At 40.0% G+C, this 8,190-nt stretch overlaps 1 long non-coding RNA gene across 1 annotated transcript; it reads right to left on the bottom strand.

The window, feature by feature from the left end:
* Positions 1-1,330: 1,330 nt before the first annotated feature.
* On the bottom strand, positions 1,331-1,651 carry LOC117952711. The gene is made up of 2 exons (XR_004658479.1): positions 1,421-1,651; positions 1,331-1,378 (listed from the first exon to the last, which is right to left on the bottom strand). It is a non-coding gene; the product is annotated as an uncharacterized LOC117952711 (long non-coding RNA).
* Between the last annotated feature and the right edge of the window lie 6,539 nt (positions 1,652-8,190).

Below are 8,190 nucleotides of genomic sequence, written 5' to 3'. Positions count from 1 at the left end.
GATATACAAACAGAAAGAACACCGGAATAATAATTATAAAAAAGAAGTCTTCTAATCTGCTCGGTCTTCTGCATTTGGTCACATGTTCTCATCCACATCATACCTGATATCTTCTCTGGCAAGGCATCGTTGGAAGAATCTTTTTGCATGCCTTATCCACCCCCTGGCAGTGTTCAGCTGTGATGTGATTGGTCATGTGGACGATGGTCAAAAACCTTCCTTCTCCAGGCTGAGAAAAACTTCTCAATGGCGGTCGGTGTTGTAAGGGCCTATCTCACATTTATGCAGGAGTGCACCATAGTTGGAGATTGCAGCGCACATGGTGATGTTGGGTCCTCTCTGGCCCGGCATGGTAACTGTGGCCCTTTTGCCGATTATGTTTCTCCCACGGCAACGCCTTTTCGTCTAGTTGAAGCCAGCCTCGTCAACAAAGATAATTTCATGTGGGACTTGATTGGCCTCCAACTCCATGACTCTCTGAAAGTAATTGGACACAGTGTATGTAACTGCTGTGCTGTACTGTATATCTACAGTATGTCCTAATCTTCTCCAGGTTTATAGAGTAGTTTACTGCAAAAGACACTTTGTATAGTACAGTAACTACTGTACTGCATAACCTTACCTGGACGTATTGGGGACGGAGTTCTTTGATGCGCTCACTGTTCCTTTCAAAAGGAACTCTGAATAGTTGTTTCATTCGGACTCTGTGTTTAGCTAGAGTCCGAGAAATGGATGTTATGCTGATTGCTGCAATGTTGCCAAAGACAAGGTTGTCCTATACAATTCTGGACTGAATGTCCAGGTATAAAGTCACTCTAATACTGTAAATGGTAATTTTACAGTATTTACACTTTGCTGTAGGAGAAGCAATATCCTACTTGTTGGTTTCTCTGAAAATCCAGACAATAGATGCCACTGTGTCCCGGCTGATTGTTGGCTGTACTTTTTGACCAGCCTCTCTGTATGATAGCCTGTGGTTTATGACATGGTCAATGATAGTTGCTCTTATTTGATCAGTCACCCTGGCTATGGTCCTTCTTTGAGCGCCACCACACATTCTGACTCCTAAAAGGAGTTTAAGCATTTTAAATTTGTGTTAATTGTATGCATTCTGTGTTAAAGCAAAAAGAAATGTGTTAATAGTATAGCTTACACATGGGGATGTTGTGCTAACTGTCTTAAGAGTTTTGAAAAATTGTTAATAGAAAAAATCTGTCATAGCAATTGTAAAAAACTGTAAAGGAAGGGTAACTTTGGTAAACTGTTTGTTGTTGTGTTTTGGCTTTTTGTTTTCACTTTCAACATTTGTTTAACTTGTTGACATTGGTTCAATTCTGCTGTTGATCTCTGTGAGAAATGGTTGGCTTAATCAGAGGAGCTGCCTGATGACACTGATGTCATCTTCTTGCTTTTTTCCAACCTAATAGGATTTAAAAATAGAATGCAAAAGTATAACTTTTTCAACTATACTTAAATGAAGGAACTGAGGGTATTGTTATGTCATGCCTGTGCTACATGTTTATTGGCGTTGCCTAGCGTCTGCGTCTGACAACTCTCCTGCGTCTGTGGACATGGGTGGACCTGCGGGTCCTCCTGCATCTGCGGACGGGGCGAGCGGCGTGTCTTCGTCTGCGTGGCATTGTCAAAAAACAACCTAATGGGAGTAACCTGATTGGTCCTATTTATAGACTCTTATAACAATGTTCTGTGATGTCACTGATGATGTCACATCATCATTTATGATCTCCCAATGTCATCATTTATGATCTCCCAATGTCATCACTCACCAGAAAAATAACGTTATTTGAATTTGAAAGCTCCACATAATTGGCAAAAGTGTTTTATTAAATTTTACATTTTATAGCATTTGAAAAAAAAATGATGAAAAGATAGTTGAAAACAGTGACAAAAATGACGGGAAAAGCTTAAAAAACGCTGGGGAAACATACCAAAAACGTCAAAAAAATCGCAGTAGAAAGGTGACAAAAAGATTGGGAAAAGGGGAAAAAACTTTTACAAAAAATATTTTTAATTTGAAATAAAAGGTGTGTAGTGGCAGGAAGATAACACAAGGGTTAAATTCAGGGTGTGATGTCAAATGGTTCAGTTATGTCAACGATTCATAGTGGAGCAGATAAGTGCCATTTTTAGGGTAATCGTTCAGTTGTGGATACAAGCACCAAAATTGGTACAATTACTCAGTGGGTAGTGCTCTTTCAAAAAAGCACGTTAGCCATCGCAAAAAAACTTCATGGGAGCCGTGGCGGCCATTTTATTTTCCGCCATAGCCAAATTATGTATATTTGCATGATATCTTCTGAACAAAACATTCAACTGTATACATGATGATGTCTACCCCTATGTTTAGATGGTCAATGATTACAACAATACCACTCACAACATAAATGAAGGCCTCTAGACAGCTGTTGCAGCCATTTTGGATTCCGCCATAACCTAATTAGGTATTTTCCATCATATCTCTTGAACCGTACAAGATAAATCCAAAGAGGCAATATTTACCCCTATGTTGTGATGGTCAAGAATTACAATAAGACCATATTCAACATCATAAATATCAATAGTTAAAGTCATTAAATTGTATTGGAGAGAATTTGAAGAAGAAGAACCCAAACTTTATGAACCAATCAAGAAAAACTGCATGAGCTTCCTCCATCAGGAACGTGCTTCTGTCAATTCTTTGAAGAAAAAGGTGCTGAAGGAGGATTGCCAGCTCTTCTTCAAACTGCCAGAGCAGAAAGTGTGATCTGAAGGCGCTCTTTAGACATGAAAATCAGACATTACTTGCTGCCTTGATGTTGGGAAGCTCCACGGTGGACAGAAATCTCAGCTGGCTGCCATCCATGAGACTTTTGTCATAACCACCGACACTGAACCAGAAGCAGAAACCATCATTATTGATGGATCAGCACTGGGGAAGAGTTTGCCACTATGTAGCTCAAAAACATTTGAACACTACTAAGTTTTGGGCACTCCACGTAAAAAATTGTATTAATGTGCATAAAGGAGCCAATAAAGATGGAAAAATCTCCAAAAGGACTCAAATGACAGATTAGACAATCGTATAATATGTCACAAAAAGTTAGATTTTATTTCATCATTTACACTTTCAAAATAACAGAAAACCAAAAAATGGTGTCTGGCACGTATCACAGCTTGGAAACGCTTCTTGTAGCCAAAACAAGAGTCTCTTATTTTTGTTTGAGGTATCTTTGCCCATTCTTCCTTCCAAAAGTCTTCCAGTTCTTTGAGATTTCTGGGCTGTCTGTCACACACTGCTCCTTTTAAGGTCTAATTTTAAATTATGTTGAGGTCAGCAAATTGTGAAGGCCATGGCAAAACCTTCAGTTTACACATCTTGATTTAATCCACCGTGGATTTTGAGGTGTGTTTAGGATCATTATCCATTTGTAGAAGCCATCCTCTCTTTAACTTCAGCTTTTTCACATATGGCAAACGACCAAAATTTGCTGAAATTTTATTGAATCCATTTTTCCTTCTACTCTAGAAATGTTCCCTCTGCCACTGGCTGCAATAGAACCCCATAACATGATGCACAGTTGGACAGAGGTTATTTTCATAAAATTGGGGGCCCTTTCTTCTCCAAACGTACCTTTGCTCATTCCAGCCAAAAAGTTCTATTTTAACCTCATTGGTCCACAGAACTTGGTCCCACAATGCATCAGGCTTGTCTATATGTCAATTTGCCTTCTTCCGATGTAAATTTTTGTGGTGAGGACATAGAAGAGGTTTTCTTCTGATGACTCTTCCATGAAGACCATATATTTGTACAAGTATCTCACATAGTGGAATGGTGTACTAACTCCAGTGTCTGCCAGGTCTTTCTGGAGGGATTGTGCAGTCTAATGTGGGTTTGGACTTGCTTTTCTCACAATCCTGCGAGCTGTTCTGTCTGATATATTTCTTGGTCTTCCAGATCTTGCTTTAACTCCCACTGTTCCTGATGACTGCCATTTCTTAATTCCATTCCCAACAGAGGATATTGGCATCTGAAAACCCTTTGCTATCTTCTTCTAGCCTTCTCCTGCTTTGTGTGCGTAAACTACCATCTTTTCTTGGCTTCTTTAAGGACATTTATACAAATTTTTACCTGGGGTGCCAAAACCTTTGAGCCCCACTGTAGAGGCATACTCTGTGAAATACAAAAGAACAGACATAGTCCTTGACATCTACCAAATATCCAGTTTGAAGGCAGAACCTAGGTCAAAAAGAGGACATGGAGTCAGACGCAAAGTGGCCAGCAATGGCAAAATACCCAAGAACTGCCGTAACATTCTCAGTGATGATGAGAATAAAACTGAGCTATTCCACTTCCTCAATGAGAGAATTGCGGAAACTTTAACGCCAAATGTGGTTATAATGACCAAAGAGGATCAAGCTGTCAGCAACCACTCCATCAACCTAAATGATGTAAGTCCATGTACCGTAGTCATGAAGAAGCTGACACTAGGATCTTTGTCCACGCCAAAAATGACAGCAAAAACCTTATGGTCAAAGCCAGTGAGAGACGTTCTTCTTAAAGCAGTCAGTGTTTTGCCAGTTCTTCGGGACATTGGGCTGCAACAATTGTTGCTTGCTTTTGGCCAAGGAATGAATCTTGGATGTATCATGACCTCTACCAATATATTGGAAGGGAGAAGAGCAGCGGTATTCTTTTCTTTCATGCATTCACTGCCTGTGATGTTGTTTCGGCCTTCGTGGCAAAGGGAAGAAAACTGCTTGGCAAACATGGACTATATTGGACAAAGCTTCTGAAATCTTCAGCCAGCTCAGCCACTACCCTCCAAGAATGGATGACGGCGACCTGAAGATTTTAGAAATGATAGAAATGATTTTGGTAATGATGTACAACAGATCCAGCAAAGCAGGAGGAGTATATGAAGCCAGGTTGGACTAGTTTGCCAAAACGTAAAGGCCATATGAAGCCTTTCCTCCTACTCCTGCAACATTGCTGCAGCGTGTAAAGCATTCAGTCTCCCAGGCAGGCTGCCTCTGGAGTCAAGCAACTGTATGCCAGCCAGTAGTACTGTGTCCTTCTGAGTGGGTATGGACCGAGAAAGGTGATCAATGGCAGATCTTCTGGACAGAGCTATCACCAATTGTAGAGAGCTGTCAGCAACTGCCCAAATGGGAATACAAGGCAGAATGCCGTGGAAGATGTAAATGCTATCACTTTGGTCTTCCCTGTACAGCAGCTGTATGTGCTGGGACTAGCAATGTTGGCATACATACATTATAATATCCCACTTAAATACAATGAACACAAATACAATAATGTTATGTGCCTCCAGAACATAAAACATAAAAACCTAAACGTAAAAAAACACAAAACCTCCTGTTACTTTGACATGCTTTAATAATAAATTTTTCTTGGAATAATGTCACATTTCATGCATGTTCTTTGACATTATTTACTCTACATACCACTATAGACTCTCAAAACAGAAAATAGATATGTATGTAACATCCCTATAGTCGAAAACATAAGATTTAAAAGGTAAAAACCTTGAAATATGTCCCATTAGTAAAATTATGTGGGCAGATATGTGTTTTCCAATGCTGGAAATGGCGGCCATCTTGGAATATGGCGGCCATTTTGAAAAATCAAGTGGCTAACGTTATTTTTCAAATTATTGGCCCCAAAGGCATAACCACACCAAATTTGGTGTTTGTATCCACTTGTGAACGATTTTCCCCCTAACCCTGCCCCACTATCAATGGATTTCCTGTTTAACAAATGCAGGCTTGACACACTTTTCAATTATATCGGAACATTGAGGTGAAATCAATGACATAATGGAATGTGTCAACATCACCAAGTTAAACCGTCAGTCAGGATGGTTATTTTTTTACATTGTTAACATAATTTTCCTTTTTTACTCATTCAATTCAATTCTATTTTATTTATAGTGTCAAATTATAACAGAAGTTAAATTCAGGGTCTATTTTTCTAGTTTTACCACATCTTGTCTTGAAGAAGTACCAAAAACAGCAGCACTGCCATCATCAGTGTTGCTTGTGAAGAGCGACGTATGGAACCATCCAGGTCATTTTTTCAAACATTTTAGTTGATAGAAACCCAAATCTCTGAAATCGAAATTTTTAGAAAATGTGTCAAATTTGACCCGAGGACATTTCAAGTCCCTTGGGGGCCACTGGGGGTCCTAGGCAGACGCCTATTTCGCTCATGTGTTGGACCGACTCTGCCTCTGAGAAAGTCAATTTTCTCTCCCAACATTGTGATTTCAGATAAAACATTGTTATTCCAAGGACAGATTACGTCACATTTGCCAATTATGTGGAGCTTTCAAATTTAGATATATACAACATTATTCTTCTAATCCAACCATTATCAATGTTGGCATTGTGACATCATAAATGATGATGTGACATCACAGAGCCTAGTTAGGAGAGTCTATAAATAGGACCAATCAGGTTACTCCCATCAGGTTGTTTTTTGACAATGCCACGCAGACGCAGACACGCCGCTCGCCCCGTTCGCAGACGCAGGAGGACCCGCAGGTCCTCCCATGTCCACAGACGCAGGAGAGTTGTCCGACGCAGACGCTAGGCAACGCCGATAAACATGTAGCACAGGCATGACATGACAGTACCCTCAGTTATTTTAAGCTCACAATAGTTGAAAAAGCTATTCTTTTTTTGTGACATCATCAGAGTATAAATACATCATCAGAATATAAATACATCTCACTAGTTTTACAGAGTGAGACATCTCACTTGTTTAGGTAGATAGATAGATAGATAATCCTGAAGGAAATACCAGGTATCCAGTAGCAAGACGACCATAACACAACAAACACATATAACCACATATATCAACATATACACACATATCTCTCAAAGAAATGTAATGACCATGATAAAGTGAGATACTATGGTGCGTGATGATTATATATGATTATTATTAAATATTAACTATGAATATAAAACATAACCTATAAACTGACTGACTGATAAGAACAAGAACACTATGTAACAGGGAATAAGTTATAAGATGTAGATGAGGATGTAGATGTGGTCTAATTATTGACCACAAGTTGATTTATAAAGGTGTCAACGTCCGCATCTCCATGAAATGTTCTGTTATGTCACTGATGTCACAAATCCTTTGCAACCAAGACTTGGTTCAATCACTAGTGACATCATAGAGTTGTATAGAGTTCTATGATGTCACCATTGTGTCAGAGGGGCAGTGTGGGAAAAGGGTCCCATTGTTTTTTGACAACCTCACGCAGACACAGAGAACGTCTGCATGACGTCGTCAAAAACAACCTGATGGGAGCAACAGGTCCCATTTATAGACTCTCATGACGATACTCTGTGATTTCTCTGATGATGTCAGATGTCAAGCTCCTTGCAGCTGAGAGCGTCCTTTGAAAATGAATGACTTCCGGTAACTTTAGACATTCAAGTCGGTGGGGGTGTGAATGTCTGGTAACGTTACACAAACTTCCTGTCACAATGCTGTGCGTAAATGTATTCTAACAAAGGGACATATTATGGGAGCCTTTATAAAATGCTCAGTCTAGCCAGAAACATAAAATTATAAGTTTTAATGATGGTTTGACTATTAGGTAAGTTGTAAGTCTTTTCTTTGGGCCCGTAAGGGCAATGCTTCACAACAACAGTCTTATCTATGGGCCACAATCATTTCCTCATAAAACAGTTGAGCATTAAATTGGACAGTAATACATATTTTTAAAGAAGAAACAAAAATATATACATAGGAGAGTGGTCTGCAAAGAACAGGTATGAGTAATGAATTGAAAACCCTGAAAAGAGTGCATTAAGAAAGAATGTTAAGATACTGTTAGGTTTTCAGCTAATGGGAGGCGGGTGACATGGCGGCGGCAGCGTCATCCTGGCGTGACACGGAGCGAATGCAAACAATAACACCACGGTCATGGGGCTACCCTATGCCTTCATTAAAACCGGCGGTAGCATGTCTTATCATGCTAAGGCTGAATCCCAATCCTTCCCCTTACCCCTTCCCCTTACCCCTTCCCCTAGCTTTTGCGCGTTCACGCGGGACATAGTTCTGTCCCAATACCCATTACGGCCTAGGGGAAGGGGATAGAACCTAGTGTGGACGCGACCTCACTTGAAAACACACAGGCATCAATGGCTGCC

The sequence above is a fragment of the Etheostoma cragini genome, chromosome 11, assembly GCF_013103735.1.
Source record: "Etheostoma cragini isolate CJK2018 chromosome 11, CSU_Ecrag_1.0, whole genome shotgun sequence".
Taxonomy (NCBI): Eukaryota; Metazoa; Chordata; class Actinopteri; order Perciformes; family Percidae; genus Etheostoma; species Etheostoma cragini.
Note: the sequence above shows the minus strand (reverse complement) of the source record. Positions and strands in the feature narration are given on the sequence as shown.